The sequence below is a fragment of the Molossus molossus genome, unplaced genomic scaffold (genome assembly GCF_014108415.1).
Source record: "Molossus molossus isolate mMolMol1 unplaced genomic scaffold, mMolMol1.p scaffold_m16_p_6, whole genome shotgun sequence".
Classification (NCBI taxonomy): Eukaryota; Metazoa; Chordata; class Mammalia; order Chiroptera; family Molossidae; genus Molossus; species Molossus molossus.
Genome location: NW_023425399.1, coordinates 58,077,902 through 58,084,181, shown reverse-complemented (window position 1 = coordinate 58,084,181; position 6,280 = coordinate 58,077,902). Strand labels below are relative to the sequence as shown.

The following is a 6,280-nucleotide window of genomic DNA, read 5'->3' as shown; positions in this document are numbered from 1 at the left end:
CAGCCAGGCCTATGCTCCAACTAACGATTGCCTAAGGTAGCACTAATATAGCAACCCATTGAATCAAGGACTAATTCAATGTTCAAGTTTTATTATTTAAGGAATACATTTTGTAAGGCTATAGCTGCCTCTCAGAATTCTAAGTGGTAATAGACAATTTTTGAAAAGTTTTTCTATAAGGTACATTTATAGGAAAAATATGTATAATGACATTTACAATATTACCATGTCTGGCTCTTTAAATTGTTCAAAATTTACTTTTATTTGTATAACCAAGATTGAGTGAGTTTCTGCCAGACAACCATTCTTCCTATGAAAACTCCAAAGATTTTTATTATTGCCACTCTATTTTGCTATATTTTATTGCTTTCCTAATTTGAGTGTTTATCATTGAGAAGAACAGACTTGATTAAGGTCACATTTAATTGAAATAAAACCATATTTCTTCTTATCCACATAAAAGGCACTTTCAGGCTTTTTCATCACTGAGTGTCTGCTTTTCTAACCATTTTGGTTAGAGCCTAGTTGATATTCATTATCTCTAGTTACATGCATTTAAATTCTTCATCTTTCCATGTGATAATTTCATTGCCTATGTAGATTGATTCCTCTTTAAACAAAGAAATCTGACTGACATCATAGTGCATTTATAAATTATCAATATCAAGAGAGGAAAAATGGGGGCGCAGTGAATGGAAGCTCTGTATACCATCTCCCAAGACCAAACTGGAGTTACAATGAAAATAAAAACAAGCCATCAGGAAAAACCAACTGAAGAGCAGCTGTGGATGGAAAGAGGATACCAAATCAAGCCTAGTAGAAGCTACAGAGGCACTAGTGAGCTCGATGGGACCCTAAGGCAGCAGCTGGGAACTGCCTTAGTGGTGATCTGTTCCCTCAGAGAATTCGGGGGTTAAGTCCCCATGCTATCTCCACAGCACAGAGAGTCAGCTCCCCAACACAGAGTGATGGCTCCCCAGCACAGAGTGGCAGAGCAGGGAAAGGCTCCCACATGACACCTGGCTGAGGAATTCACAAGAACTGAGCCTTTGTCTGGAAGGAAAAAGCTTGGAGAACTCCAGCATTTCACTGAAGGGCCAGGGCACTAAATCAGCTACAGCCATTTCATATGGGCTCTGGCAGTAGGAGGGTGGACTGGACTGAAACTGTGTGAAGAGAGTCAGGGGTTCGTGGCACTGGAGAGAGAGCTGGGAAGGAGGTCACCAGGAGTTTTATGCTGAATCATTCCTTCATAGGACAGTAACCATCTTACTCAAAGAGCTCCTTCCCAGAGCCCTGGGGAGAAGAAATGGCCCCTCCCTTAGGAAATTAATACCACCTCACTGGAGAAATGAAAATTGAGGCTCATGAACAGCTAGAGTCTACCAGCAAGCAAGGATGGGGAAAAAATAAAAAAGAACTCACTTGAAATTTGCTCCCTGTTCTGTGTTGGGCATCCTGGCTCTGAGGACTGAGCCAACTAAGGCCTTAAGTTGTGATGCTGAGCTCTTCCCCTAGGGCTTCCTTAGCCATCTCTGTCAATAGCCCACTGTTTTAGCCTGGGAGAGAAGCAACTGCCCCTTCTTTGACAAGTTAACACCACCCTTTGGTTCTGGGGACTGAGCTGTGGAAGAATAGGCCAGGACCCCTGCTGTGAACCAACAATTCACACCACAGAAACCACTTTTTTATCAAAGCAACTTTAACAGAGGGGAAAGCCCTAACCACTGGAAATCCTCATAGCCTGTCCACTTGAGGGATTTTTCATTCAGCTGAGTACTAAAACCTGAGACTCATTAAGCAACTGAGACTAATAGACTGCAGGCAAAAGCTATATGATAACTGAATCATTGCTTGGCCTGCGAATCTATCCAGGAAAGTAAGGCTTGACATTGATGTTTAACTTGGGCCCTCCCATAGTCATCCAAACCCAGTAGAGAGAGCCACAATCAGTGGAACACCAACACCCCAGGGAAAATTTGGCAGTTACCAAAACCCTTTGAGATAGCCCAAATGATGAAACAAAGAAACAAATCCCAAATGAAAGACCAAGAAAATTCTACAGAACAAGGGACAAATAAATGGAATTAAGGACTTTACCAGAGTAGAGTTCAGAGTAATGCTTATGAGGAAGCTCAACAGCATGAGTAAAGACATAGAAACAATGAAAAACCACCAAAGGAAATGAAGAATGACATAGCAGAAATAAAGAACACATTGGAAGGAATAACCAGCAGAGTAGAGGAAACCCATGATCAGATCAGTGAATTAGAAAAAAGGGTAGAAAAAAATCACCCAATCAGAGTACCAAAAAGAAAAAACAGAGTGCAGTTTAAGAGAACTGTGGGACAATATGGAATGTAACAACATCCACAAGTAGGAGTTACAAGACAATTAAATGAGAAAGGGTAAGAGAACATATTTGAAAACATAGGGACTGAAAACTTCCCTAACTTGGTGAAGGAAAAACTAGTTCCTTCATAATAGTTCAAGAAATACAGAGAGCCCCAAGTAAGAAGAACCCAAACAGGCCCACACCAACACACATAATAATTAAAATGCCAAAAATTAAAGACAACAAGAGAATTCTAAAGGGAGCAAGAGATAAGCAACAGGTTACATACAAAGGCACCCCCATAAGGCTCTCAGCTGACTTCTTGACAGAAACACTACAGGCCAGAAGGGAATTGCATAAAGTAATCAAGGTAATGAAAATCAAGGATGTTAATCCAAGACTATTCTATCCAGCAAGGTTCTCATTCAAAATAGAAGGTTAAATAAAGAGCTTCCCAGACACACACAAAAAAGGCTAAGGGATTATATTAACACCAAACCAGCATTGCAAGAAATGTTAAAAGGACTGCTGTAATTAGCCAAAGAAAGAGGAAGAAAAATATAACCACAATAAACAAAAATGACAATAAATAAGTACATATCAATAATAACATTAAATGTAAATAGATTAAATGCTCCAATCAAAAGACACAGAGTAGCTAAATGGATAAGAAAGCATGACTCATATATATGTTGCTTACAAGAGACCCACCTCACAACAAGACTCACATAGGTTGAAAGTGAAGGGATGGAAAAAAATTTCCAAGCAAACGGAAAGGGAAAAAAAGCTGAGATAGCAATACTCATATCTGATAAAAATATACTTCAAAATGAAGGCCATAACTAGAGACAAAGAAGGCCACTACATAATATTGAAAGGATCTATCCAACAGGAAGATATAACCTTGGTAAACATATATAGGAGCACCAAAATATATTTAAAAACTTCTGGAGGATTTCAAAGGAGGAATTGACAGCAATAAAATCATAGCAGGGGACTTCAATACCCTGCTGACATCACTGGATAGATTCTCTAGACAAAAAATTAACAAGGAAACAGGGACTCTAAATGATGCACTAGATCAAATGGATTTAATAGATATCTACGGAGAATTACACGCCAAAACTTCAGAATTCACATTCTTCTCAAGTGCACATGGAACATTCTCAAAGACAGACCATATGTTAGTACACAAACTAAGTCTCTACTAGTTCAAGAAGATTGAAATCATATCAAGTATCTTCTCAGATCACAATGACATAAAACTAGAAAGCAATTACAATTAAAAAAAACACTCAAAAACATATAAACACATAGAGGCTAAATAGCATGCTATTAAACAAGAAATCGATTACCAAGGAGATCCTGGAAGAAATAAAAAACTTCCTAGAAACCAATGAAAATGAACTCACAGCAACACAAAATTTATGGGGCACAGTGGAAGCAGTTCTGAGAGGTAAGTTCATAGCACTGCAGGCCTACCTCAAGAAAGAAGACAAACTCTTCTTCTGCGCTGCATACAGAGTTGGCAGCAATCTTCTACTTGGCACCATGGCTGCCCTCAGACCCCTCGTGAAACCCAAGATTGTCAAAAGGAGGACCAAGAAGTTCATCCAGCACCAGTCAGACTGATATGTCAAAACTAAGCAGAACTGGTGGAAACCGAAAAGTATTGACAATAGGATGCACAGAAGATTCAAGGGCCAGGTCTTGATGCCCAGCATCGATTATGGGAGCAACAAGAAAACAAAGCAAATGCTGCCCAGTGATTTTTATAACTTTCTGGTCCACAAAGTCAAGGAGTTTGAAGTGCTGCTTAAGTGCAACAAATCTTACTGTGCTGACATAGCTCACAATGTCTCCTCAAAAAACTACCAGCCATTGTAGAAAGAGCAGCCCAGCAGGCCATAAGAGTCACCAATCCCAATGCTAGGCTGCACAGTGAAGAAAATGAAGAGACAGATTGTGTACACATTATATTTGTGTTCATAAAACCATAAAATCCTGCCCCCAAAAAAGAAAATTTTCTAATTGACAATCTAACCCTACAACTTAAAGAAGTAGAAAGTGAACAAAAAGAGAAACCCAGAGCAAGTAGAAAGAAAGAAATAATAAATATCAGAGCAGAAATAAATAACATAGAGACTAAAAAAATAAAAATCAAAAGATCAATGAAACAAAGAGCTGGTTCTTTTAAAAAATAAACAAGATTTATGAATCCTTAGCCAGACTCACCAAGGAACAAAAAGAGAGGACCCAAATAAATAAAGTCAGAAATGAAAGAGAAGAAATAACAATTGACCTCTTAGAAATACAAAAGATTGTAACAAAAAGAAAATACTATGAAAAATTTTGCACCAACAAATAGGACAATCTAGGTGAAACAAATTTAGAACAAATTTCTAAAATCACACAATCTCCCAAAACTGAACTGGGAAGAGACATAACTTGAACAGACCAATAAGAGCTAAGGAAATAAAAGATGTAATCAAGAAACTCCCAACAAACAAAAGCCCAGGCCTGAAGAGCTTCACAGGAGAGTCTTATCGAACACTCAAAGAACAACTACACCCATTCTACTCAAACTATTCCAAAAAAAAAATAAGAAGAAAATTTCCAAACTCTTTTTATGGATCCAACATAATTCTAATTCCAAAACCAGATAAAGACACTACAAAGAAAGAAAACTACAGGCCAATATCCCTGATGAACATAGATGCCAAAATCCTTAACAATATATTAGCAAATTGGATCCAGCAATATGTTAAAAAAATTATTCACCATGAGCAAGTGGTATTCATTCCAGGGATGCAAAGCTGGTAAAATATTCACAAATCAAAAAATGTGATATACCACATAAACAAAATTAAAGATAAAGACCATATGATTATATTAATAGATGCTGAAAAAGTATGCGACAAAATCCAGCACCCATTTCTGATAACAATGCTCAGCAGTGTGGGAATAGAGAGATCATATCTCAACATAATAAAGGCCATATGTGAAAAACCTACAGCCAACATCATACTCAATGGGCAAAAACGAAAATCATTTCCCTTAAGAACAGGAACAAGACAGGGATGCACACTTTGCCATTCTTATTTAACATAGTACTGGAAGTCTTAGCCAAAACAATTGGAAAAAGAAGTCACATTAAAAGGGATCTAAATCAGAAAGGAGGAAGTGAAACTTATCATTCACTGATATTGTACATAGAAAACCCTAAACACTTCATCAAAAATTTACTAGATTTAATAAATGGATTTAGCAAAGTAGCAGGATACAAAATTAACATCCAGAAAGTGATGGCATGTTATACACCAATAATCAACACTCAGAAAGGGAAACAAACAAACAAAAAACAGTCTCATTGACCATTACAGCAACAACAACAACAACAAAATACCTAGGAAAAAAACTAACCTAGAAGGTAAAAGAGCTGTTCTCAGAAAACTACAGAACATTGAAAAAAGAAATAGAGGAAGATATAAAAAAGTGGAAACATATACCATGTTCATGGATCAGAAAAATCAACATCATTAAAATGTCCATACTACCCAAAGCAATCTACAGATTCAATCCAATCCCTATTAAGGTACCAATGACATATTTCATAGATTTAGAACAAACACTCCAAAAGTTTTTATGGAACTCTAAATGACCCCAAATAGCCACAGCATTTTTGAAAAACAAGAACAAAGTGGGAGGGTTCACAATACCAGATATCAATTTATACTACAAAGCCACCATAATCAAAACAGTTTGGTACTGGTATAAAAATAGATATATAGATTAATGGAACAAAATAGAGAACTCTGATATTGACCCAAGACAGTATGCACAATTAATATTTGACAAAGGAGGCAAGAGCATACAATGGAGAAAAGACAGTCTCTTCGATAAATGGTACTGGAATAAAAGCTATGTGCAAAGAAATGAATCTAG

The 6,280-nt window shown here is 37.2% G+C and overlaps 1 pseudogene; it reads left to right on the top strand.

The window, feature by feature from the left end:
• Positions 1 to 3,886: 3,886 nt before the first annotated feature.
• LOC118619218 lies at positions 3,887 to 4,335 on the top strand (annotated as a pseudogene).
• Positions 4,336 to 6,280: the final 1,945 nt, after the last annotated feature.